Source organism: Solanum lycopersicum, chromosome 5 (assembly GCF_036512215.1).
Source record: "Solanum lycopersicum chromosome 5, SLM_r2.1".
Classification (NCBI taxonomy): Eukaryota; Viridiplantae; Streptophyta; class Magnoliopsida; order Solanales; family Solanaceae; genus Solanum; species Solanum lycopersicum.
In genome coordinates, this window is record NC_090804.1 from 28,553,665 (window position 1) to 28,580,235 (window position 26,571).

General features: G+C 32.0%; 1 pseudogene; it reads right to left on the reverse strand.

Moving 5' to 3' along the window:
• Positions 1-736: 736 nt before the first annotated feature.
• LOC101257859 (UDP-glycosyltransferase 75C1-like) overlaps positions 737-26,571 on the reverse strand; it is a 66,291-nt pseudogene continuing 40,456 nt past the window's right edge.

Consider the following 26,571-nt stretch of genomic DNA (forward strand, 5'->3'; position numbering starts at 1 on the left):
GGATAATGAATAAGTACCCCTCATGAACTATGAATGAAATGTAGTGACATGCCTTAATTTAATTAGGTCATATTATCCCGAACTCATTATTTCATATTCATGCACCTTTTGTATTTATGTGACATCTACAATCAAATAAGTTTGTTATATATGTTTGTAATGTGTGTAAATAATTTTTCTTTTTAAAAAAAGAATTAAATGTTTTCTAAAGCTTTTTATTTATTGTTTTAAAAAATAATTCATTCATATCTTTCTTTCTTTATCTTCTATAAAAATTAAATTAATACACATATGCTTTGTTTTATAATTATTAATTTTTTTTACCTTCATTCATTGTTTTTTCTCTTTTATTTTTCTATTAATTTTATCTACTTGTTTTATTTTATTTGTCTTTCATTTTTATTTTATTTGAAATTTAATTACAAAAATCATATATATAAAATTAGTTAATTTCGAATAGATTTTAAAGTGAGCAAATAAAATGAAAAGTATTACTTTAAAACAATAATAATTTTCTAAAAATAATTAAAAGTGAAAAGATAAGAAATTAATTAATGAAAAAAAATTAATGTTTTAAGTGAGGAAGAAATTAAATAATTATTTTAGAAACAAAGAAAAGTATTTCGTTATGAATAAATTCAAACAGATTCACTATTTTTTCCCCAAATGGAGGAGAAGATTTTAAAAACTAACTAATTACTATCTATTTCATTAAAATTACTTATTCACAAGTAATTTAGTACTCATTATGACAAAGTACAATATCATTAGTAAAACCTTTGAGATTCATACTTGATGTATCATTTTCCTTCATAGCTTCCTTACTTAAATCACTCCATTTGTTGGCATTTCTTCTCAATTCTTCCCCTTCTTCGTTGCTTCCCATCGCGATCGTGATACATCTATTGAACACATCTGTTTCCACGACACCTTCACTGGTATTTACTCTAATACCATTCTTCCAGATATCTTGAATGAGTTTTGCATTACAAACTTGATCGTTTTAGAGTAAACATGCTACGATAGGTACCTCAGATGTTTTTTCTCTCCAAAGTTTAATTCCATCCACAATGAGTCAGAAAACAACCAACAAAAGGGTGTTTAAGAACTTCCACTTGTGATATAATAACCCGGATCCGAAAGGTCATTTTTGATAATTTTAATAGTCATTTAACAATAGTTAATTAATTTAGGGGTAATTTCTTTATAATTAATAATAATTGTCAATATATATGAACATAAGTTATTATGGTTGACATTTTTAGATAATTATTTAAGGGGGAAAAACGTTAGAAGAGAATGCTTAATTTTTTGGTGGCTGCTCTAGCGATGGTATTGCGTGCTTACTTCAAGTAAGTCATAAAATTGTCAACATCTTGTTGTATTGTCTATATTGATATGAGCTATATTAATATTATTATTATAATATTGATTATAAAAGAGAAATCAATAATCTGGTATTGTAATTATATTGAACTCGGGGGAATAATAGTTATGGATAAAAATACGTAATTTCAACAATAATTATGTCCAAACATTGATTCATTATAATGGAATATTACTTGTGGTTAATATACATATGGAAGCGAGGTCTATATATGTGTAGTATATTGTCGTTAAGCTTAAGTTGATTTAGTAACTACTTGACACATTTTTCTATTTATTATTTTTATTATAATAACAATGTTGGCTTTGATAGAGAAACAAGACAAATTGAATTTAATATCTTATGTTAACGTTTTCTAGGTGGAAAATTTTTAATGGCTAATCAAATCATTGGATAATGATTATGGGTAATCATTCGGTAATATTTGGATTTGAATGATGGGTGGTTAAATTTTTGAGTTACTAACTACATTATAAACTAATGTTATTGATATATTGAGACTTAATCCTAGGCTTAAAACTTGGAAAATAAGAAAGTTGACATGTGAATTGGCATTAACTTAGGAATTTGACTATAAGATTGAGTGAGTTTAGGGTCTAGACTAGAGAAAAAATAATATGTGTGTTGTTAGTTTCGAAATCTTATTGTGATTATTAATTTGAATAGATTGCTTTGAGTTGAAAGTACAATGATAGGGAAGACTCAAACCTTGGAGTAATTATTTGACTATTTGAGGCAAGTGAATTTCTAAATTCTCGTTAAGTGTATGGAATGCGTGTATTTCCTTGCGATATATGTTTGGGAGTAACGAGATTGGTGATGGGATGACTTGTCAACATTGATGAATTCTAATGATGAAAAAAAAGGGTAACAAATGGCAATGTAATTATTTGTTTATGTGTGACGTGTTGAGAAATGTTTGAAGGCTTGTTAAATCATTATTGATGTGATATAATGTTTGTGTTGCTGTGAATTGTGCAATGTTACGAAAATGGTCATCTCCTCATTATTTATGGACTTGTCATTTGTATTATTCTGAGACATAGTTGTGACAAGTGTTATGTGCATTGAGAAAGAATGAAAACTTAAAGAGGATCTACCATTTCGAGTGACGTATCGCTCGCTGCTATGGATACTATATTTCGAGAAATGTATCGTGCACCGTGATGATAACTATTATCGAGGATCGTGTCATACGCCTGGACAGATGCATGGACATATATGTCCCTATGGATCCCAGACTGAGAGACAGCGGGTGTGTATCACTAGGTCAGACATGCATAATTATACTTGATAATGCATTCCATTGCATTGCACATACTTATCATTAGTGAACTTGATATCATGTTTTCGTGATCTTGTGATTGCCTTTCTATGGAACTTGTGATAGATGAATATTAAGCTTGTATTGAAGATATATAATTTGTTGAAGTATTGTTGTTGAGGATATGTGTGGCCTGTTGGATATGATCTTCTCGGTATGAGTTAATGTTGATAAATAAAGGAAATGGGTACACATTTGGATTTAAAATTCAAAGTTTTCATTTTGAGTTTAGATTTATGGTTTTGTCAAGGTATGGATTGTTAAGGTAATAATTGATCGATCATATTGAGTATGAAGCACTTGGAAAGACTTAAAAATATTTCAAGTAGTAAATTTGGTTACTTTTGATTGTTACACCTAAGGGGGTTTCACATAATGTTATAGTTTAGAGTCAAGGTATGGATTGGTAATATAATAAATGATCGATCACATTGAGTATTTGGAAAGACTTAAAAATAATTCAAGTAGTAAATTAGGTTACTTTTGATTGTTACACCTAAGGGGGTTTCATAAAATGTTATAGTTTAAAGGAAGAGATTGGTAAGCGAGTCAACCAAAGGAACAAAAGTCTGGTGTATTGAAGGGTTCAAGATATTTAGAATTTTGTGTCATGGGAATAATTTGAAGAAAAAGGAAGGATTAAGACCTCTCGTATTAACCCTGATTGTAGTTGAAAGATTTATTGATTTTCGGCAATGAATTTAGATATGACTGAGAGATGTGAAATTGTTCGGCACTAACTAACTTAGAGCTTATCAGTGACTTAATGAAGATTAGATCTTTGTTTGGGTGACAAACAAATGTAAGTGGAAGATTCTATATTATTGGGGCTAGATTTGTCAAATTTTTGTAGGTGACTTATGAAATTACAAAAATATTAATGAAAATTTTGAGGGATTGAAACTACTTTATTTATGAGACTATAAATTTTTATGATGCATTACATAAGCATTTGATGGTGAGTAGAGGCTATGAGCTTATAATATATAAAGGATTATTGAAGTGACTAAGAATTTCTACGAGTTCTAGAATGAATTATTTGACGATTTGAAATTAGTAGTTGAAATATTCTAGTGAAAGTTTGTGTGAAGTTGTCTTTGGGTGTGATTCAATGTTGTACCTCAAATGGAAAGTACTATTAGTTTGGAATTAGTTCTATCATTTTAAAGTGCGATTCATATCTATCATAGGATGCTTAAATGGAAAGATAAGAAACCATAGTTCAAAATCTTGGAGAGAATAGTGTGTTTGCTAAGAAAAATGTGATGCTAGTGAAAGTGTGAAAGTAAGGTAAATGGTTGGTGTGATTATGATATTTGTTAATATTAAGAGTGTTAGCTTTGATGGAGTACTTTGAGAAGTATGCAGGGTTTGGTAAATCGAGCATGTGTAAAATTCTAATGGAGATCAGACTGTTTTTTTCTTTGGGTGGCAAAAATAATTAAAATTGAGGGATGTAGTTAGATGAATGAAAATATTGATATGGGCATTATGAAGAGAGTATCTAGTGTTATTCGACCTTGATTCCGTATATTCTTAAGCTAACCACCTACTTACTTTGACATTATTTGGAGTCTGATTCATTGCATATGTCATCTATGGATGAATTCCTAGTGGTGATTCAGATGTACATGTCCTCTTATTTTCTCTTGATAGAGTAGGAACCACGGACAAACTTGTTCTTTTTATTTATGATAATTGTGGCGTTGTTGAAATAGTAAAGTATCTCAATATGTATACAGAAATAACCTTTATTATGAGAACTTATATAAGAGATTCCCTGAATAGTTAAATTTTAATAACTTGGGCTCGTGAAAAGATTGTCTTTTGAAAAGGGAATCATGATAAAATATGTGATGGTATGTGCATTATGAGTGTGTGGTCGCTGATTCAGGATCACTTCTGGTTGTATCCATTATTTATTCAAAACGTTATCTTGGTTTTGGAACAAAAGATTCATCATAATAGTTGTGTTAAGGTCAAATGGGGTTTTGTTGAGATTGAGACCATGGGTTAGTCCGTGGCTTGAAAATCACTCCTATTTTTTAGATATTCCAAAGTTTTATTTGAAATTCCAATCTTGATGGAATGGTCTTAAAAGATGTCACTGAAAGATGAACACCGACTAATAGGTCATAACAGAGATAGTTGGTAACATTGCTTATTCTTCCTTCGTCTTCTTTATGTTCGAGGACAAATATGATTTTTAGTGGTGAATAATGTAATGACCCGGATCCAAAAAATCATTTTAGATAATATTGAATAGTCATTTAACAATAGTTAATTAATCTAGGGGTAATTTGTTTATTATTAATAATAATTTCCCATATAAATTAACATAAGTTATTAGGGTTGTCATTTTTAGATCTTAATTTAAGGGGAAACAATGTTAGAAGAGAACACTTAATTTTTTGGTGGCTCTAGCGATAGTATTGGGTGCGTTCTTCAAGTAAGTCATAAAATTGCGAACATCTTATTTTATTGCCTATATTGATATGAGCTATAGTAATGTTATTATTATAATATTTGTTAACGAAATAAATTGATAATCTGGTAGTGTAACTATATTGAACTTGGCGGAATAATAGTTATGGATAAAAGTATGTAATTTCAGCAATAATTATGTCCAAACATTGATCAATTATAATGGAATATCACTTGTGGTTAATATGCATATGGAAGCGAGGTCTGTATATGTGTAGTATATTATCGTTAAGCTTAAGTTGATTTAGTAACTACTTGACACATTTTACTATTTATTATTTTTATTATAACAACAATGTTGCCATTGATATAGAAACAAGAGAAATTGAATTTAATATCTTATGTTAACGTTTTCTTGGTGGAAAATTTTTAATGGCTAATGTAATCATTGGATAATGATTATGGGTAATCATTAGGTAATATTTAGATTTGAATGATGGTTAGTTAAATTTTTGAGTTACTTACTACATAATAAACTAAAGTTATTGATATATTGAGACTTAATCCTAGGCTTAAAACTTGGAAAGTATGAAAGTTTATATGTTAATTGGCATTAAACTTAGGAATTTGATTATTAATTTGAGTAGGTTTAGTGTCTAGACTAGAGAAAGAATAATATACGTGTTGTTAGTTTTGAAATCTTATTGTGATTATTTATTTGAATAGATTGCTCTGAGTTGGAAGTACGATTAAAGGGAGGACTCAAACCCTAGAGTGATTATTTGACTATTTGAGGCAAGTTGATTTTTAAATCCTTGTTAAGTGTATGGAATGTGTGTATTTTCTTGCGGTATATGTTTGGGAGTAACAAGATTGGTGATGGGTTTACTTGCCCACATTGATTAATTCTAATGATGAAAAAAAAGGGTAACAAAAGGCAATGTGATAATTGTTTATGTGTGACGTGTTGAGAATGGTTTGAAGGCTTGTTGAATCATTATTGATGTGATATCATGTTTGTGTTGCTGTAAATTGTGCAATGTTATGAAAATGGTCATCTCCTCATTATTTGTGAACATGTCATTTGTATTATGCTGAGACATAGTTGTGACAAGTGTTATGTGTATTGAGAAAGAATGAGAACTTGAAGAGCATCTACCATTTCGAGGGACGTATCTTGCACTGCGATGGATATTATATTTCGAGGGATATATCGCGCGCCGCGATGATTACTCTTATCGAGAGTCATGTCGTGCGCCCCTACAGATGCATGGACATATATGTTCCCCATGGGTTCCAGACTGAGAGACAACGAATGTATATCACTAGGTCAGACATGCATCATAATACTTGACATTGCATTCTATTGCATTGCACTTACTTATCATTAGTGAACTTGATATGGTGTTTTGATGATTTCCGCGGAACTTGTGATTGATGAATATTGAGATTTTTATTAAGGATATGTAATTTGTTGAAGTATTGTTGTTGAGGATATGTAATTTGTTGAAGTATTGTTGTTGAGGATATGTATTTTGTTGAAGTGTTGTTGATAAGGATATGTAATTTGTTGAAGTGTTGTTGTTGAGGATATGTAATTTGTCAAAGTGTTGTTGTGGAGGATATGTTATTTGTCAAAGTATTGTTGGTGAGCTACGTGCTATGTTAACTGTGAGTTGTTAGGTGGGACTAATTTTTATGCAAGTTGTATTTGTGTAGGTTCGATTGGGGTGGTAGGAGTACTCGTATTTCATCCACTTGGATTATGTTTAGAGGTTTACTTTTTGAGCGCCGTGTTCTTTGGTACTCACCTATTGCTTCTACAATCTTTTTGTAGGTTACTAGCGCGGACCTTTGTGATGTATTTTCTTCTTTTCCCAGACTTCTTGGAGATTTGTGAGGTAGTTGTTTATCGTATCAACAAACTTTATTTCTCCTTAATTATGATCTAGTTCTATTCTAGAAACAAGTTCATTTGAGACTTGAGTTTTCTTTTGAATCTATTGTAATACTTTAGAGGCTTGTACATGTGACCATCAGGTTTTGGGGTATAATGTAAGTTAATAGTAAATTTTCCGCATTTTACTATAATAGTTGAGTTTAAGGCTGACTTGTCTTGGTGGGATAACATGTGTGCCATCACGTCCATTTTTGGGTCATAACATGTGAGCACCAACTCACTATCTTCCCCTGATTTTCAAGTTTGTCTTTGCAACTCAACTTGTCCTCCATCTTATCTCTATCTTGTCCTTCCCTAATCACCCACAAAAATTGCCTCCCATATTTAAACAACCCATGACCAATCTCCTTCATCAATTGATTTGATATTTCGGGATGACTACCAAATGCTATGTAGAAAATTGATCTCTTATCCTTTGCGCTCAACCAATACATATAATTATTCGAACTAATCTCAATCATATCAGCTCGAAAAGTATCATCATGAAGTAATACTCAAGGCATTAAAGGCCCAATTCCCACCATAATAACATGTTTTATAATTCTCAGAGCATCAAACTCCAAAGCATCAAAAGTGTTCAGAAAAACTCTTGAATTTTCTTCACTATTGAACATTTCAAATTGCCTTTTAATAGACTTAACTGCCAATTTTTTCTTTCCACGTCATCAAACACTAAACACAGGAAATCAATTGGACTAAGTGGTTGCAACCCCGGTAACTCTATTATGTTATCCTTAGAATTACAGTTTTTGAAATAATGAGAATAACTTGTGAATCTACAATAGTAAACATAAAAAACGGAGGAAGGTTGGATTCAAAATAGTGTCAATGGGACATTAATCTTTTTGGCCACTAAACTAACCCATTCCATGGTAATTGTATAAATGACAAGTGAAAAGGGGGTACCATTTTTTGCATTTGATTAAATTGAATTTTGACCTACGAGACTTTACAGAAGAATAGAACAAATCAAAGTCATCAACTGAGCTTAACTAGAACTTTTCATCATATTAATCAGAGAAAGGAGCAAATCTTAATCCTTCAATGGCTAAGAGTTTTTTTTTATTTTACTGAAAGTTGATAGACTCATAGTTAAAGTGACATCAATGCTAGATTGATTTATTGTTTGGAAAATTGAAGACATGGGTTGGTTTGGCCTTGGCTTAGGAAAAGTGCTATAAGAACATAAGGCTTTTCATTCTTAAAATTTTTTAAGTTTTCGGTGGTGAGGAGAGAAGTATTCATGAAAGATAAAGAGGGTTTTGGGTAGGAGAACTTTATTTTTTTGAACTCACTTGGTTAGAGATGATTATGGTGACACATATTTATACTATTAAATAGATGGTTCTAGATACAAAAACAAATCTAGAAAATTCATTATATTCTATAAATATTCACATTAACTATTAAGTTTTGATATAATATAAATATTTATTTAATAAAAAAGTATTAAAAGATATTTTACTCAACTTTCTAGAAGCTCCAAGAAGGATTTGAATTTATTGTTATTCTAAAAATAAATTTAATATTTAGTAAAAATAAAATAAAATAGAAAATACATGAATTCTTTTGAGTAAATTGCAAAAAAAAATAATGATAGCAAGTAGTATGTTTCATCATCAAATATAATGTGTGCTGACAATTTAGAGATAGAAAAGAATTATTTTTTTATTTTTCCAAGAATAATCATTATTATTCAGCGAAAAAACGCAAGAAATGCATATGTACTTTAATATTTAAAAAAAACATAAAGATTGCAAGTAATATGTTTACTATTAGATATAATGTGTGCCAACAAATTTGAGATACAATGTATAAATATTTGTTATTTTGTGAATTATCAATTATTCAGTAAAAACACAAAAAATGCATGAGTATTTTAGTCTAAGGAATGAAAAATATACATAATAGTAGTATGCTATATTATCAAATATATTGTGTTCTAAGACATTAGAGATACAAAAGCATGACATTTTTTTTGTTTCAAGAATCATTTTTACCATTCAGTAAAAAATGACGCAATAAATGCACGAATGAACAATAATTTAAACTAAGAAATACAAAAAACATGATAATAATTAGTATGTCTTATTATCATATTAGATACAATTACCCGTGCTAGCACGGAACCAATATTTATGTGATATTAATAAAATTTAAAGAGAATTAAATTTTAACATGATTTTTAAATATTTTAAATTGTTAATTATTGCAATCTATAATACTTTTATGTGATTTGAAATAATATGTTACTTCCCTTGTCCCAATATATATATAGTATTTTGCATGTAATTTTGAAATAATATATGTTACTTTTTATGTAGTTTTCAAATTAAATAATACATGTTATTTTTTTGTCCTATTTTGTGTAATACACGTGGATTGATCTTATGAATCAATCAAATATTTTTATAAGCAATAGTATCTTTTATCTATTTTTTTGAAAATATTTTAAGTTGTCAATTATCATAATTTATAGTATTTTTTGTGCAATTTTTAAATATATTAAAAAAATAAGACAAACAAATTAAAGTAAAGGAATAAAGTACATAAGTACACAAATGTATATTATTAAACGTTTTTATAAAAAAGTAAAAATGTGAAATTAGAGAAAAAAAGTTGATACATTCAAGGATGTAACTAATATTGTGAATGTTAATATTTTCATATTTCATTGGTGTAAATCTTTGAAAAATGTTTTCTTTAGGACAATAGATTTTTTGTTCATTCTCATTTAACGTTAACACACCTCAACTTTACCTCATCCCTTTGAATTTTCCATCCCCGTCCCCACCACCACTACATTATTCTCCATCTAATTCATCCCTCATAGTATTTGTCTAAATTATAAACAAAAGTTCATAGAATAAATTTTTTTTACTTATGCAATATCAAATATAAAAAAATAAGTAAGAAACATACTTGTTATTCTAGAAATTATTTTCTAAAAAAGTAATTTTCGTCGTATCGAACACACCTAAATACTTGCTGATTATATACACATAGTATTGCATACTTAAAGTTGAATAAATTTTTTATTCATGAATGATGGATAATTGTTAAATGATAAATCATTATATAAATAAAAACATTATGTCATTAAATACTAAAATGATACTCATACGTATAAAGTATACTATTTATGTATTGATGAAAAAATGATTTTTTTTTAAAAAAACCGATATAAATTCATTAATCATATTATTATAATAAATTTATACAATTAAATACACTTGGATATGAATAAGTAATTGTCCTTCACGAGATTTAAATGATAAATATGTGAAGTTAATTAGAGCAAGGTAGAGTAATTTAAACATTTTAATCTGAGTCTTTATACATTATTATGCACATAAATAATTATGTTTCACCAAATTCAAATGAAAATGAAAAATATAAGAAGAAAATTACAAAATAAATATTATGTGTCAGTTGGAAAGCTCTATGCATGGGTTCTACCATACTCCATGACTTTTTACATTTAGGGTATGATTCATAATTTAAATGAAAACGATGACTTACTTTTTGGCGTTAATATTGAGGTGTAAATAACTGAGCATATAGGACAACCACCTTAAACAAGTAAATCTTGAAATAACGTGTCAAAGACTATAATATTCTCAAATTTTTTATTAATGACTAAAAACTAACATGTTGAAACTCTCCTTTCTAATATATATATATATATATATATATATATATGTACTATCAAATTAAGTATAAAAAGAATGACATATGTACATATTAGATTATAAGTTTTATTTTTAAAAGATAACCAGAAAGATAATAACTTGATTTAAAATTAAAATACAAAAACAAACACATTAAATAAATATAAAAAAGTTCAGTATATAATACATACATATTATCTATTTACATTATAATTTTTTATAAAGAGTGTAATGTTTGTATTGACTTTAAGAGTTCAACAATTTGAAATACTCAAACAAGGAATGTCGGTACTATTAGTTTTACCTATGTAACCTAAGGGAACAAAAAATTTCAAGCGACGAGTTATATTGTTGTTTCACTAAATTTTTATCTATATTCAAAAAATTTAAAATTCCTATCATTTCTTGGACTCATATGTTTGATTCTTTTTCTTGTTTCAAGTTCATGAAATTATAATTTAGGGTGAGAGTACTCAAGCATAGTGTTTTTGATTAATCTAGCATTGACAATTTGCCTGTATATCTCATCTAAATTTATTAACTTTTAGCGAAGACACACGTTAATTACTTAATTATAAGTTCTAATACTGCTTAGTTTGAGAAAAGAAAAGATATAAATACATTCAAAAAATACCTATTGAATTAATTTTATTTGGTGAAATACCTTAATAAATCACAAAAACACAATCCTCAAAGTCCATTAACTTTGCATAATCAATCTTATTTTCCTTGTATCGTTTAAAATATATTTCCCATTGTTCATAATAATTAACATTTCACCTCTTCACGCTCATTACATATTTTTCATCCTTCAAACATATGCCTAAACATAGGCATACTTATGAAATGCAATGTAGTGTAGTTAAAAGGTACATTCGTAATGGTTTTTGACAAATTATTAGGCGGAATACAAAAGTTCTCCATTCATCCAACCACGACATATCTCCGCATAAATCTTACAACTTAACCTTATGACTTGTCGTCATGCCCTATTATTTTCTTTTCTTCTTTACTATTCTATTATACATACTTACACTTTCTCATGTTCTTCTACTCTCTAACTGTATGAGTTTGTTGTTTCGAATTGCAAGTTAGCTATACCATCAACTTTTATTAATTATTGAAGACTAATTATTTTGAGTTAATAGTTATGATTTATGAATATTGGGTTTTTATTCAGGTATGATGTGAAAAAGAATAGACCTCTACAATGTGTTAATGTTAGGGCTTGAAAAAAAAGTTTTTTTATTTGCGTAAATTACATTGAGTTTCATTAATTAGGGTTTTGAAATTGTTATATTTTCATTTGGTTCGTATTTGTTTTGTCTTAATATAATCCTGACTTTGGTGTTGATAGTTATATGTCTTAAAAAGCTTATACATCTGTCACACTCTGATCCTACACCCTGGGCAAGACTGGCACTCGAGAACCATTACTAACCCCAAGAGAACCTTTGGCCTGGCTAGACACTTATCGTAATACTTTAAGCATCAATAAGGGAATTTAAATGCAATATAAAATCAACTATGTCAAACTAAACTTAGAATGTTTTAGAATTAAACATTCGACTTAGCCAAAGTTGCAGCTTAAGTCTTAACATAAACAACTAAAAATAGAAAGTCTAAAGAATAAATAACTAAGTGTCCATGAAGCCTTTGTACTATGAGGGATGTCAGAAAAAGACCTCCGACCATCCTAACAACTAAAAATTCTAAAATAATATAAAAAGGGGATCCCCCGAAAAGCAAGGAGGCTCACCAACTTACTCCGAGTTGGAGTCCGAGTGCTTGACTCGATTAACGAGGCGCTTGATCCTTATTGTCATTACGTGTTTATGCATCATAAAATGATTCAGGAAACATGGGATCAGTACAATGGATGTAAGAGCATGCCAGGAACTAACCTTAACATAAGCTTGAACTACATTCGTTAAGAAACACTTATCTCCGCTATACTCAACTCATGGATACTCAACTAAATGCATACATAAACAACAGTAAAGATGCACTTTATATAAAGCATTTCAAATGTAGGTACTCAATGTGTGTATGTATGTGTGTGTACATACATATATATATATATATATATATATATATGTACACTTATATGAGAGTTTATCTAACCGAAAACCATCACTATGAGCTCTAAGATAGTACAACGTCTCAACCATGTACCAGAACTATTCTATAACTTTACAGAATATAGAACGCCTCAACTAAGTGGATTCACTAGTCTATGTTATAAACGTTGAGGAATCATCTAAAAGTTTGACCATTTCTACCCATAATGGATACATGGTTTATGGAGACTTGAGTTATTATGAACTCATCCCTATATTAGTGCTCAATACTACTTCCAATAATACTCAACTCATATGTTTAATAATATAACTCTTTCTCTGTGGTTTAAGAATATTACTTAAAAAATTCATCTCTTAAAAGGGGTTGAACTTAAAACTACTCATGAAACTCATTTGGAAATAAGTGTTTCCTCTGTTGTCTAAACGTGAAAATATTTTAACTCTTGGGAATACTTAGTTCCCATATAATGTTTTGAAGAAATGAAATTCATTTTTACTGTCACTCAACTCAATGTTCAAGACCTTAAAACATTTGCAAAAACTTTTGGAAAGAATCTAATGGATTCGAAGCTATGATTTGTGTCTATAGATGATATGTAGATATTTATAAGTCACTAACTGTAGTTAGAGTTTATAGGAAGTGTTAGTTCACTTTAGAAGGACTCAAATATGCTAATCCACGATGAGCAAGTTGGGTTACACATCCCGGGTGCACTGATTGTGCAGGTCGCCAGCCCCTAAATTTGAAATACTACAAAATGGTACACAACTGGCCTTCTCAGTAGCGCAGATAGGGCACGCCTCGCTAGCTTCCCCCATGTATTCATGATGAAATTTTCAACTCTTTTTCTAACCTTAATTAGATTTAGTTCTATTATTTTTCTCAATTTTTCTTTTGATTCATATAACCAATACATGTACACAATAATCTAACTCAAAGAAACTCTAATATTGAGTACGATTATCTCAGGAACTCCTAGAACCTCAGCCCAATTAAAGAACAAAAGTAAATTGAAGAACACACATAAAGAACATCAAACTTTCAATATTTTTAGGACAAATTAACGTTAAAATATACATGTTTGGTGTATGTATGAATGATTTCAATGCTATGAAAGTATCACATACCTCGCAGGTTTGAATTCTTTGCAAAATCCTCAATGACTTCTTCAAGAAATCAATGAATCTTGACCTTTCTCTTCTTTTCTCCTACTGAGTTCTTCTCTCTAAAACCCTAGCATATAATTTGAGTGAATAAACAGAACGAATTCAGTTTAGACCCCTAAGTAATGACTAAAAACGAATCAAAATAATTGGATAATTAAAAGACAAAAATAACCTTCCAAAATTTGGTTCTGACTATCTTTTTCAAGATAGCCCGACTTCAAACGGGCATATCTTTTGTACCTCCAAAATTCAATGACCTAGACTAGAGCCTCACCTATTGAATAATGTCTAAAATTATGTTTCCATATAGAAAAATATAATTAACTTAGTTAGGAGGTATTAGAATCTAAACGTCAAGAAGCGAATATGACGTCCGTAGAACTAATGAAAATGATCTAGTGTGCCTTTAGGTTTTGAAAGGGGTTCGAACATTTGTATGAGGGTAAAATCTTGTAGTAAGACTTCTAATATATTTTAGTATGTGTTTAGGTTCAAATCGCCTAGGTACGACTCCCCAAGTACCACCCTAAGAATCCTTTAGGAAGACCCAACCCTTGACCCTAAAAGCTGTCAAAAAATAGCTTGGAACCACGAAAGGGATTGATGAGCCGTTAATGGACTCACTCCCTTTAAATGGTGGTCATGAGTACATACTTAGACTCCTCCCCTTTTGTCCCCCAAATGGACCCTCAGTCCCAATACACGTTTGACAAGAATGGTCTGTGGACTGGTTGACGAGGCATCAACGGGGTCTCATCGATTGACCCGAACTTCACTTCCTCCATAAGGCTTAAGTGGGGGTAGATGAGTATTTCGTTAATATATTATTTAATACTTAGGAAAGGTGATAATTATTTAGTTTAGGGATATTAAAGTATCCTTAGTCATTAAACTAGTATAACACCCATACTCTCAAAAGCCAAAATCTTTCATCTCTCTCAAAATTCTTTCACTACCCCAAAGAACCACATTGAAGAAGAAGATCAAGGTTTCTGTAGGTCTTCAACAACAATAATTTCCTTCACAAATATCTAAATATTGATAAGGTATGGAGGCTTTTCACTTTTGGACCCCTTTCCCAAGAGGTTCTTCAATGTTCTTCAAAAACCTAGTTTTCACTAAATGTCGTGGGTCTTCCTTCTAACTTGATTAATTTGGTCTTTAATTGATTAATAGTGATGTATTATGAATGTGTATGAGTGAATTGATGTGTTACCTTAGGTTGCGACCTAATTCCCTAAAAAGACCTATGAATATCGCTTTTCTCTTACCCTAGTTTTTGAATTATGCAAATTTATGAATAGATATGATGTAGCTAAGTATGTTCTTGTATAATTTACTATTATATTATGATTATTCTGATGATTATTATTCAATTTTTGGGTAAATATTATTTATTTGGGGGGTAAATTCTTGAATGGGTTTTCTTGGAGGCAATGGTAAGACTTTCAAGGTCCTGAACACTTTGTTGTAATAATGTTGGCCTATCCCTGATTATGTTGTTCAATTGAAGTATGAATATGTAAGCATGATATTAATGTCATGAAGTTATGAATATATTATCATGATATGAACGTGATGAATTGTGAGATGATTATAGGTGTATTATTATGAGGGATTGGAGGTGATCCATATATGCATCTTATTACTATGTTTATGAGATAATATTAACACATGATGTTGGGTTGTGATGAAAGGAATTTTTTATCCTAAAACCTAGGATCTATGAACATGATATATGAGGGTATAAACTCGTAAGACCTATGTTATGAAGTAATATTAAGGAAGACTTTAAGATACTTCAAAAAGGAAATTTAGCTTAGCACCGAGTGAACTTGAAAATGAGAGGTATCCTTTCCCAAAAGGAAGGTAGGTTACCCCATTTTCTCATGAGGTGGAGACTACAATTTGAATTGCCATAAAGAGGGTTTCTAGTAACAAACTCCTAGTTCATTAATTATGTGCCCCTGTAGAAAAGCTAGCTAGTGGATCCACCTAGATGCTATTATCATGCGTATGTTCTACCTTGGAAAGTAGGATTCCATCCTTTCGGTGTGAAGGTCTGACACTAGATTCCATGTTTAGCTCACATGTTCTATTGTCGGTTATGGAAAAGTTTTCCGAAAGTAAAATGTATGAATTAAAGTAATAAGATGAACACTAATAAGGACAACTTAAGAGTTGTTTCCTAGTGTAGGTAAGGGAATGGGACTTTAGCTATACATTGCACAAGTAGACCTTGAGGGGAGTTCTAGGGTGGGTTCTTTACGTATATATGATATATATTATGTTGGTCTTATATGATGATGGTTTTACTTGTAAACAAAATTTTAGTTTAAATTGTTTTGTATGATGTTGACTACACTTGTTATGATGTTATATGAAGTAAATACGATTCTTATGGTCTCTTTGCTTGATTAATTTGCTTATGTGGGGTTATAGGGATTCACATACACATTGCACTAGTTGGCTTGGATTGGGATTGTGAGTAAGGTATTGTAATATATTGATAAATGGACTCTACACATGAAATGTTGATTATTGCTTTGGTAGGATGCAACTATTGAACAAGAATATGAATATGTCTTAGTGTTGTGGTGATATGGACTTTTATATGTTCTTGGAATGTGCGTTAATGCTTTTTGAGTGAACTTAGAATTCTTATAAACAGAATGTCTTTTTGTGCATGTTTCTAAATGTTTTACTTGCATATTTTTCCATACTTAGTGTATGTGGTTTGTACTAATCCATATCTATTTTATTTCTTCAAAAATGTAGATTCGGGCAATTAAGGTGCTTGAAGGTCATTCTCATAGAAGCTTCAATTGTTCCCAAGATGGTGAATCCGCAAGTCCGAGGACGAAGATTTTAAATCTAACTTTTATTATTTGACTATATTTAAATACATTGTTCTATTTCATATCTTTTAATGAATATGTTTTATTCTCTTATAAGATGATTTTATTGATGTAAGGTCTACGTCCCAACTTTTCTATACTATTATGTTAGATGGCCGTTTGAGACAATTGTAGTCTATTTTCGATATGTGAAGTGAAGTTGAACTTCAAAGAAATTTTTTTAATTTTCCGCTTTGTATTTTAGCTATGACGCAATAGTATATGCTAAGGGCTTTTCTGTGGAGTCATTGAGGACGATGATGTCGGTTACGACTAGGGGGTACTCTCCAATCATGACAAACTTAATATCAGAGCATGAGGTTTAATAAATCTTAGGAATAATGTCTCACAAAACCACGTCTATGTAGAGTTTTGTTCATATTTGTGAAGCGCGCCACATTTATGAATGAGAGGATACGTGATTCTTAGGAAAATTCTCATTTCCTTTGGTATTCATAAGTCGTGCCTCAAGAGTCTTAACTCTATGGGTCCTTTTCTTCTAATATTTTTCTTGTGGTTATAAGCTATGACTACTATAAGGTCCGACTCAAGAAGGGTTGGAGAGGACATTGCTAATGTAGGATTTCCTACCCAAGAAAACTAAACTCCTCCTCAAGAACAATTTTTTCTAGGTGGTCGAGATCCGGTCAATCCTACAATCATGTAGGAAGGAGAGAAAACGACGACTATTCTAAACTTGACTCATGCCATGACTAATCAAGCTCAAGCTATAACTACTCAAGATCAATCTATGATGGATCAAGCAAACCGGTAAGTTGCACCCCCTATGAATCTAAATTCTAGTACCATGGATTTTTACTTAAGGGACTTCACAAGGATGAACCCTCCTATGTTCTTTGGATCTAAGGTGAATGAAGATCCTCCAGACTTTCTTGATGAGGTTTATAAGATCTTGTATTTTATGGGGGTGAGTTCAAATAAGAAGGTCCACCTAGACTCTTATTAACTCAAGGATTTGGTTCAAACAGGGTACACTCAATGAAAGGACAATAGGGCTTTGAGAGCGGGTCTTATAAGTTTGTAAATCTTTAGGATGACATTTTTTATAGGTTCTTCCAAACGGATAAAAGAGAGGTAAAATTGGAAGAGTTAATCAACCTTCGTCAAGGAGGTATAAGTTTTAAAGAATACTCTTTGAAATTCACTAAGTTGTAAAAATATGCCTATTCTTTGGTGTCTATCCTAGAGATTAAGTGTGCCATTTTGTAATGAGTGCGTTCGATGATCTTTTGGAAGAGTGTCGTGCAGCAATGCTTCATGACAACATGGAAATTTCTTGTTTTATGGTTCATGCTTAACAAGTTGAGGAGAGTAGGCTTAAGAGGAAGAATAGGGAGATCAAGAGGGCAAGGCCCTATGATGGAGGTAATTCTAAGGGTAAGTTTGGAATCCAAGACAAACCAAAATGTAAGAAAATATTCCCCAACCAAGTTCCTTGTAATTTCTCCAAGGATAACAACTATAGGGTTCCTAAACCTAATCCTCAAGGGGGGAAAAGAGGTGGTTCATAAAGTGAGAAACCTAGTTGTGCAAAATGTGTCAAGAAGCATGCGGGTAAAATTTTAATGGGTACGGATACTTGTTTTGGTTGTGGAAGGAGTTGCCACATGGTGAGGTATTGTCCCATGGAAAAGACTCAAGATAGGGAGAGTAATCAAGCAAAAGCAAGCGGTCCAAATTTGATGCTCCTAAAAAGAATTGCTTCTATGCTCTCAAATCTAGGGATGATTAAGAGAATTCTCCCAATGTTGTTATCGGTATATTGTAAGTATCTTTAATTAATGTTTATGCATTGCTATATACCGGTGCCACTTTATCTTTTGTAAATCCTTTAGTGTCGATGAAGTTTAATGTGCTCCCCAATGTCTTAGTTGAAACTTTTTTTGTTTTTGCCCCAGTGGATGACTCCGTTGTTCCTAAAAGAGTCTATAGAAGTTGCCCCGTATTATTGTCCAGTAGAGTTGCATTGGTTGATTTGGTAGAACTTGACACATTGAAATTTGATGTCATTTTGGAATGAAATGGTTGCATGATTTTTTTTTTCAATTAACTGTAGAACAAGGGTAATTAAATTCCAATTTCCTAATGAACCCGTTTTAGAATGGAAGAGGGCAAACTTAATCCCTAGAGGTCAAAATATTTCATGTATAAAGGCTTGTAAGATGATTTCTAAGGGATTACTATATCATGTTGTGAAGGTCAAGGACCTTAAATCTGAGGCACCTCCTTTAGTGTTTCTCCCCGTAGTGAAAGACTTTCTAGAAGTCTTCGCCGATAACATACCCATAATTCCTACTGAACAAGAAATAGTTTTGGCATAGATTTGTTGTTGGATACTCAAACCGCATCAATTCCTCCATACCAAATTGCTCCGACCAATTTGAAATAATTGAAATCTCAACTAAAGGATTTAGTAGACAAAGGTTTTTTACAACCAAGCATATCTCCATGGGGCGCTCTAGTATTATTTGTGGAAAAAAAAGATGGGTCTCTTAGAGTGTATATTTATATCAGACAATTGAACAAAGTCACTATAAAGAATAAGTATCATCTTCCTACAATTGATAATTTGTTTGATCAACTGGAAGGTGCGAGTTACTTTCAAAAATTGACTTAAGCTTGGGTTATCATCAACTTAGAGTTAGAGAAGCTGACATTCCTAAATCTTCTTTCCGAACAAGGTATGGTAATTATGAGTTCCTATACATGTATTTGGCCTAACTAATTTCCTGGCGTCTTTCATGGACCTTATGAATAGGGTGTTCCAGCATTATCTTGATTCATTTGTAATTATCTTCATTAATGATATCTTGGTATATTCCAAGAGTGAGGATGAACACATAGGTCATTTGAAGGGTATATTCCAAGTCATCAAGGAACATCAACTCTTTTCTAACTATAGTAACTGTGAATTTTGGTTGAGAACCGGTTGTTTCTCTTGGTCACATTGTTTCAAGTGAGGGTATAGAGGTCAATCCGACGAAAAAAGAGGCGGTTAAGAATTGTCCTAGACCTTTAATTCCCATCGACTTCAAAGTTTCTTAGGTTTATCCATGTATTATAGGATATTTGTTGATGGGTTTACATCTATTTCTTCTCCTTTGACAACCTTAACTCAAAAGAAAGTTAAGTTAGAATGGTTGAAAGCTTCTGAAAGAGGTTTTCAAGAGTTTAAAGATAGGCTTACCTTCGCTCTGGTATTGACCGTACCAGAGGGTACCAAAGGGTTTGCTGTGTATTGTGACGCTTCTCGAGTAGGTTTGGATTGCGTCATCATGCAACATGGTAAGGTGATAGAATATGCCTCTAAACAACTCAAGGTGCATTAGAAGAACTATTCAACTCATGATCTTGAGCTAGCGGCCATAGTGTTTACTTTGTAAATTTGGAGACACTATTTTTCTGGAGTGCATGTAGAAATGTTCACGATCATAAGAGTCTCCAATATGTGTTCAGTCAAAAGGAGATAAATCTCCGTCAAAGAAAGTTGTTAGATCTTTTAAAGGATTATAATATGAGTGTCCTTTACCAAATCAGAAAATCCAATGTGGTTGTGGGTGCTTTTAGTCGAATGTCTATGAGAAGTGTAGCCCATGATAATGTTGGTAAGAAAGAGGTAGTGAAAGATGTGCATAGATTGGTCGGGTTGGGTGTTCAACTTGAAGATTCTACAAAAGTTAGTTTCATGATTCATCGTAACTCTTAGTCGTCTTTAGTGGTTGAGGTGAAGTTTAAGCAACATCTTGATCCTCTATTGATGGAGTTCAAGGAATCGTTTTCTAGTAAGTTCAATGAGTCATTCTCCCAAAGGGGATGGTGTACTTAGGTACCAAGGTAGGTTGTGTGTGTCGGATGCGGATTACTTAAGAAGACAAATTTTGGATGAGGCTTATGGTTCCCAATATTTCATTCATACGGGTGCCACAAAAATATATTGTGATCTACAAGAGGTTTATTTGTGGAATGGCTTGAAGAAGGATATAGTGGAGTTTATGTCCCTATATTCTAATTGTCAAGAATTCAAGGCCGAACATCAAAGACTGGGAGGTTTAACTTAAGATACAGCTATCCCTACTAGGAAATGAGAAGATGTTAATATCAATTTCATTGTGGGTTGCCTCGTACACGAAGGCAAAATGATTTTATATGGGTTATTGTTGTTAGGTTGACAAAAATCTTATGGCGAAAATAGAAAGAAGGACCTTGAGTTTATCACAGGTGAACTGATTTATGTGAAGATATCACCCATGAAAGGGGTGATGAGGCTTTTGAAGAAGGGAAAACTAAGTCCCTGGTATGGGGCCGTATGAGGTTTTGAAATGCATTGGAAGTGTTTCCTATGAGTTTAAATTAACTATTGAGTTGGCTCAGGTATATTCAGTATTCCATGTGTTAATGTTTAAAAAGTTCATAAGTGATCCGATGTCTATCCTTTCACTAGAAAGTCTAGAGGTTGATGCTAACCTTTCCAATGAAGAGGTCCCACTTGAGATTTTAGACCAACAAGTGAAGATGTTGAGGAATAAAGAAGTAGCATCCGTAAAGGTTATTTAGAAGAATCATATTTTGGAAATGCTACTTGAGAGGTCTAGGACGATATGAAGTTCCGATATTATCATATTTTTCAATCCTCTTCTATTCAAGGTTGCGGTTAGTAATTTATCCTAGCTATGTTTTATGAAGGGTCTTAAGTGTATTTGAACTTCCATGATTTCCCTTCATTATGCATGTTCCTGTGACAATTCATGTTTCATCAAGTAATATATTCTTCATAATTGTAAGCACTTCACTATGTGGCATAATTAGCCTTATGTGGTACTCCTTGTTACGAAATTGCTCCAGTGTGAAGTGATGAAATGATGTACTTGGTCCTTGTTGAATTTGTTGAGCCATATTAGGAGAAGGACATTCCCCCTTACAAAAATGTGAAATAATGAAAGGTGTGCATAATTGGAGTGACATAGTTTCTATCTCATAAATGATGCTTTGTGGTGTTGAGAATGGAGTGAATGTTTCCTCCTTTGATTATTGAGTCCTTCTTATATGTCATGTGTTGTTTTGGCTGCTATCTTGAGTCGTATGTTCCAAAAAGATGTTTAAAGTGTCATTCAAGGACGAATGTTCCCTAAGAGGGGGATATTGTTATACCTCTGAAATCCAATGACCTAGACTAGAGCCTCATCTATTGAATAATATATCAAAATGATGTTACAGACCTATACTAATGTAATTGACTTAGTTAGTAGGTATTATAGTCTAAACTTCAAAAAATGACCATGACGTCCGAAGACTAGTGAAAATAATCTAGTATGCAATTATGTCTTGGAAAAGGTTTGAAGAGTTGTATGAGAGTAAATTATTGTACTGAGACTTCGAATATATTTTACAACGTGTTTAGGTTCAAAACTTCAGGTTATGACTCCCTAAAGGCTACCCTAAGAGTCCTTGAGGAGGACCCAACCCTTGACCCTAAAAGCTGTCAAAAATAGCTTGAAACCATAAGAGGGATCGACGATTCGTCAATGTACTGATGCCCCATCAATGGTGGTCGTAATTCCATACTTAGACTACTCCCCCTTGGTCCCCAAAATGGACCCTCATTCCCAAACCATGTTTGACAAGGACGGTTCGTGGAGTTGTTGATAAGGCGTTAACGGAGTCTCGTCTATTGACCCCAACTTCACTGCCTCAACACGGCTTGAGTGGGGGTAGTTGAGAAATTAGTTAATTAATTAATTAATACTTAGGATCGATTATAATTAGTTGTTTTAGGTATATTAAAGTATCATAAGTCATTGAAATATTCTAACACCTTATAAATCTCAAACCCAAAAGTTCTTCAAATTTTGAATTTTGATGTCCTTCAAAAACCTAGTTTTCACTCAATGTCATGGGTCTTTCTTCTAATTTGATTAATTTGGCATTTAATTGATTAATTGTGATGTTGTATGAATGTGTATGAGTGAAGTCATGCGTTACCTTACGCTTTGACGCAATTCCCTAAAAAGACCCATGAATACCCTTTTTCTTCTTACCCTAGTTTTGGAATTATGTAAATGAATTAATAGAGATGATATAGCTAAGAGCCTGTTTGGCTCAGCTTAAAAGCTGGTCAAACTGACTTAAAAGCTGGTTTTTGACTTATTTAACTGTTTGGCAATACTCAAAATAACTTATTTTAAGTTAAAAAAAACTTATTTTAAGCCAAAAGTTAAAAGCTGGGGTAGGGGTGCTTTTTTTTTTAGCTTATAAGCTGTTTTAAGTTGACCACATTTTTATCTTTTTGCCCTTAATATTTTTATACAATCTCCAAATTACCCATATAACCCTAACATCTCTTTTTTTTCATTTTTCCCTTTTCACGTTTGGCATAACAACTTCAGCACTTTTATCCAAATGCATAACTGCTTATTTTAAAAATAAGTTTCAGCACTTTCAAAAGTTTTTTTTAAAGCTGCTTTTATTAAGCCCATCCAAACAGGCCCTAAGTGTTTTATTGTATAATTACAATTATATGATGATGATGATTGAATTTTTGAGTAAATATCATTGATTTTGGGGTAGAGTCTTGAATGGGTTTTCTTGGAGGAAATGGTAAGACCTTCAAGGTCATGAACACTTTATTGTAATAATGTTGGTCTATTATTTATAATGTCTTTCAATAGAAGTATGAATATGTTATCATGATATGAATGTGATGAAGTTATGAATATGCTATCATGATATGAATGTGATGAATTGTGAGATGATTATCGGTGTATTATAATAAGGGATTGGAGGTGATTCCTATGTGCATCTTATTACTATGTTTATGAGGTAATATTCTCACATGATGTTGGGTTGTGATGAAAGGACTTTGTCGTCCTAGAAAGTAGGAGCTATGAACATGTTATATGAGTGGCTAAACTCCTAACACCTATGTTATGAATTAATGTTAAGGAAGACTTTAAGATACTTCAAAAAGAGAATTTAGTTTAGCACGAGTGACCTTGACAATGAGAGGTGTTCGTTCCAAAAAGGAAGGTAGGTTCACCCAATGTTGTCATTAGGTGGAAAGCAGAATATGAATTAGCATAAAGAGGGTTACTAGTAACAACCACCTAGTTCCTTAACTGTGTGCCCACATAAGAAACCTAGCAAGTAGATCCACCTAGAAGCTATTATCATGTATATATCCTATCTTGGCAAGTAGGATGCCATCATTTCAGTGTGAGGGTCTGACACTAGATTCAATGTTTAAATCACATGGTCTATTATCGTTTATGGTTGAAAGTAAAATGAATGAATAAAAGTAATAAGATGAACACTAACTAGCACTACTTAAGAGGTGTTCCTTAGTGTAGGTAGGGGAATGGGACTTTACCTATACATTGCACAAGTGGACCTTGAGGGAAGTGTTAGGATGGGTTCTTTATGTATATATGATATATATGATATTTGTCTTATATGATGATGGTTTTTTTTGATATGCATGATGTTGGTTTAATTTGTTATGTATGATGTTGACTACACTTGTTATGATGTTATATAAGGTAAAGACAATACTTATGGTCTCTTTTCTAGTTTACTTGGTTTATATGGGGTTATAAGGATTCACATACACATTGCACTAGTTTACTTGGATTGGGATTCTGAGTAAGGTATTCAGATATATTGATGAAATGGACTCTAAACATGAAATATTGACTATTGCTTTGGTAGGATGCTTTTATTGAACATAAATATGAATGTGCCTTATTATTGTGGCGATATGGACTTGTATATGTTCTTGGAAAGTGCATAAAGGCTTTTTAAGTGAACTGAGCATGTATATAACAAAAATGTCCTTTTGTGCATGTTTCTAAATGTTTTACTTGCATGTGTTTCAATACTTAGTACATGTGGTTTGACCTAACTCATATCTATTCTATTTCTACAAAAATGTAGGTTCGGTCCATTGAGGTGCTTCAAGGCCATTCTTAAAGAAGCTTAGATAGCTCCCAAGTTGCTAAGTCCTCATGTCTAAGGACGAAGTCTATAAATCTATATTTTGTTATTGACTACGTTTAAAGACATTCTATATTCTATCTTTTAAGGACTATGTTTTATTCTCTTATAAAATGATTGTATTTATGTAGGGTCAAAGTCCCAACTTTTCGATACTCTTATGTTAGATGGTCGTGTGAGACACTTGTTGTCTATTTTTGATATAGGTAAAGTGAAGTTGAACTTTTAAAAAAGATTATAAATTTGCCGCTTTGTATTCTACCTATGATGCAATGATCTATGGGATGGGATTGTCTAAGGCCTCTTCAAGGAAGATAATGGCGATTACGACTAGGGGGTACTCTCTGATCATGACAATATCTCCCTCATAAAAACTCAAAAATAAGAAAACTGGGTGTCTTTAGAATGATAATTCAAAGATCTTTCATATGATATATTGTATCACACCTAACTCAAGTTGTTCTAGGAGTTATGGTTGTTTGAGGTTGAGACACAACTCATACTTAGCTTAACTTGCCAAAATTTCCGAAGTTGATAATTTCAAAAAATGGTTTCTTTCCAATTCTAGTTCTTTCAACTAGTAGTGTGTAACACCTAGTATCCATAAACATATAAAACCATCATATTACCAGACATATCATGGATAAGTCCACAAATTTTTTATCATTCTTAGGTTAAGATCCTAAGAATAGGGTCTCTGAAGTCAATTGATGGAATAACATGATTGATTGTGGATCATTCCACTAATCGTCGATAGTTTTGTAGGTCGATACCTTCAGAACATGGAACCTAACTCAGACTGAAAGACTAACAAGATGGATGGTAGATCAGTTCATAAGTCGAGAACCCCTGAACCCATCCTCTGAAGTTAATGCCGGTCTAACAGGACGGATCATTGATCCATCTACTGACCGTCGATCAATCTCGTTTGTAGGTTGAGCAAATTATAAGTTAGGGTCCATTTTTTCTTTTCCTTATGGGTTGGACCCTTAAACTATTTGGTTTTGCTCAGTTTTAGCCTAGTAAAGTAACTAGAACTTACCCAAAACAATTGTTCACCAAAAAGTTCACCAAATTTAGAGAAAATTAGAGGAGAAAGTCGATCAAACCCTTATTCAATAATGCAAACTCACTAGTTCCAGTCCTTAAATTAAAAGATTTTTTAATGACCCTCAAAATGAAAAAGGGTAAACTAGAGACTCACATGAGCCTTATGAGTTAACAACTTGTTAATAATGTTAGAAACAACTTTAAATAAATTGGTCTAAAGAGCTTTGAGGTTGAACATCAAGGGACGACCATGACATTCGGGGACTAGTCTTAGGAGTTTGTGTGTTTTGATGATTTTTTGTTGGTCATAGCCTTGTTTGAAGGAATTTTGTGATTCAACATGAAGAAACGTTTTAGACTTGAGTCTATAGGACCCTTTTTTATGTTGGTTGAAAGTACCTGATAAGGAGCTAAGCCAAAAAGGTACAAGCCTTAGCCAAGTAGACAAGGTTATCCCAAATTGGCAGCTCACTGCCTAAATGTTCAAGGACCACTTCACGGCCAGTGGTCTTGACCACGGACTGTGAAGGTGGTCATGGAAATTCCTTATAATTATGGAGCTTTATATGGAAAATATGTCCACTACCTAGAGGACCACGAGCC